Source organism: Grammomys surdaster, unplaced genomic scaffold (genome assembly GCF_004785775.1).
Source record: "Grammomys surdaster isolate TR1022 unplaced genomic scaffold, NIH_TR_1.0 126271, whole genome shotgun sequence".
In the NCBI taxonomy this organism is placed as follows: domain Eukaryota; kingdom Metazoa; phylum Chordata; class Mammalia; order Rodentia; family Muridae; genus Grammomys; species Grammomys surdaster.
The window spans coordinates 8,002,370-8,004,900 of record NW_021621071.1 but is presented as its reverse complement, the minus strand read 5'-3'; positions in this window follow the sequence as shown (position 1 = coordinate 8,004,900).

Here is a 2,531-nt window from a genome sequence, read left to right as displayed (position 1 = left end):
AACACTGCATACACAGTGAGAACACTGCATACACAGTGAGAACACTGTATACACAGTGAGAACACTGTATACATAGTGAGAACACTGCATACATAGTGAGAACATTGTATACATAGTGAGAACACTGTATTTGGTGATTGGATTGGAAAGAATGAATACGTGGATTCATGAATGAATGAAAGCGAGTTGGAGAGATGGGTGTGGCCAAACAGGGACGGTCCCTGGGATCACGTCCAGGAACTCGGACTTGCCCTAAAGAGCATGGGAAGCTATCATACGCTTTAAATGGGTTGGTGGCATGTCACCATGTTACAAATGCGGCATGGGTATCTTACACAGATTTGAGATATTTGAGCTTCTTTCTGGCACCCAGGATGACTCATTCTGCAATGACAAAAGACTCCATCTGTGTCTCAGTGAAGATGCTCCAGACTTCCCCTGGAGTTGAAGTAACTTCACCACTTGCACATTACAGTTTAAGTACTTGATAGATTTTAGTTTTTTAAGAAAAACATTACTGACTGAATCTCAAAGAGCTGAAACTTTTATATTGCTATCATATTGTTCAAGAATTTCCTGTTTCCAGACATTTAAGTAAAAGATGAGGTGATGCTTTGGGCTCTAACATGAGGCTGGCCCACAGTCCCTTTTCAGGAATAAAAGTCACTCACCTGGTTGTTGGTTGGTTGTCTCAGACAGCCCTTCTACTCAGAGGATGAAGACACTTAAGGGAGACCCAAGACAAAGCTGTAAATAAAAACAATTCCAGCGCTTTCTGCAGATGTTTTTGTTGGCATGGCAAAACCAGATGTAAGCAATGCTAAAAGTGAGGGGTCCCTGTTATCCCACGCCTCCAATAGCTTTCTAAGATGTGCTGACTACGTCATTCTTTGTTAACAAAAATAAGGTCCTGCTGTGCACATGGTCTTAATGTTGTGAACTCACTCTTTCTCCAGGAAAAACAAAGTGACATAGAAATATTTTGTACTATTCAAATAACACAAAAGGCAATTGGTTGCCTGCTTAATGCTATATAGAATTTCTTCAAACATGGTTGACGTTAGTAAAACTCAGAGGGTGAGAGGAAACGCAGATGAGCTTACGAGGGTGGCCCCAGAAAGGAAGAATAACTACATTCCAGGAATGTGTTTTTCCATGAACCACACGCCCAGTGTGGTCAAAAGGACTGGTTATTGACATAACCTGCCCACTGGTCGGACAGATATGTACTGGGTCAACCGTATCCGTGACCAACCACCTGAAACTCTTGAGCTAATGTCTTCATTCAACAAATCTCTATCTTAGCCTCACCTTGCTGGCCACTAGGCTAGGGTGATAGAAAGCTCCTACCTTCCAGGTATTTGAAGGATATAATGTGAAATATCAGAGGGGGAGTTTCTCTGATGGTGGAGGAGATCTGCTGGGCCAAGCCATGGGGGAAAAAAAGGAATGCAATCAACCCCGGAGGAATCAACAGGCACAAAGGCAGCTTGGTGAGGCATATGTAGGTAAGCAAGTCTGAAGACCTGTGCTACATCAGAGGACCGAGCAGAGAAACATGAGGCTTAAGAGAAAAAGCACAAAGGCACAAAAACCATGAGTCACTCTCAGACTTCACACTTCATCCTACAGGGGCTAGCCAGATGTCAATGGAGGACAACAGAATGAACCAGTGAGGTCCCATCTGTGCCTTTGAGACAATATTCTGATGAGAACGATTAAGAGATCTATGGCCAGGGACCAGGCAGAAAAATACGTCATCAGGCTCGACAGGTTCGTCAGCATGGGAAGATGGTAGCCTGGGGTAGGTCATTGGGATGGACAGAACGCAAAAGATGGAGAGAATCAGACTGAGCTAAACAGACTGAAAGACAGATGGATATGAGGAGACAGGTAGGGGAGAGTTGACAGATCACGGTTGAACATTGGGGGCTGATGGGATTTCCTTCACTGGGCATCTGGAGGAAGAACAGAGAAAGGGAAGAAAATTGTTGACTTGTTGATGTCATTCTGGTAAAAGGAAAAGTGGGAGGTCAGGAAGAGGGGTGAAGCAGAGGCCAGGGAGCCACAGCACTGAATCAGGGACTCATGACACTGATGGTCGGAGAGTCATGAGCAAGGGTGAGCTCATGGTTCATGTAAAGAGGAAGCCTAGAGGGGGGGGGTGATATTTACACAGCAAATGTGGTAAAGCAACGCGCTGAGAGATGCCCTAGAGGGGATGGCGGGGTCAACAGAGAGGCCATGGTCAGCTTTACTCGGAAAGTCTGTGAGTTCTCTTCAAGGAGACGATGTGTAAGCCAAGTGTGGTCAGTTTGGTGAATGCCCACCAGGCAGACAAGGGGAACAAGATCACAAGCAGAGAACACTCCAGAGAACGGTATGGAAGTAAGCGGGGACACAAGACGCTTGAGGGACGGAGACAGGAAGCTGGCAGAGGAGCCAGGGACTGCATCCTAGAGAATCTGATGTCCCAGTTCTCAGGAGCTAGAATTTCATTACCCATGAGTCTCTGTCTCCTTCGAGTCTCC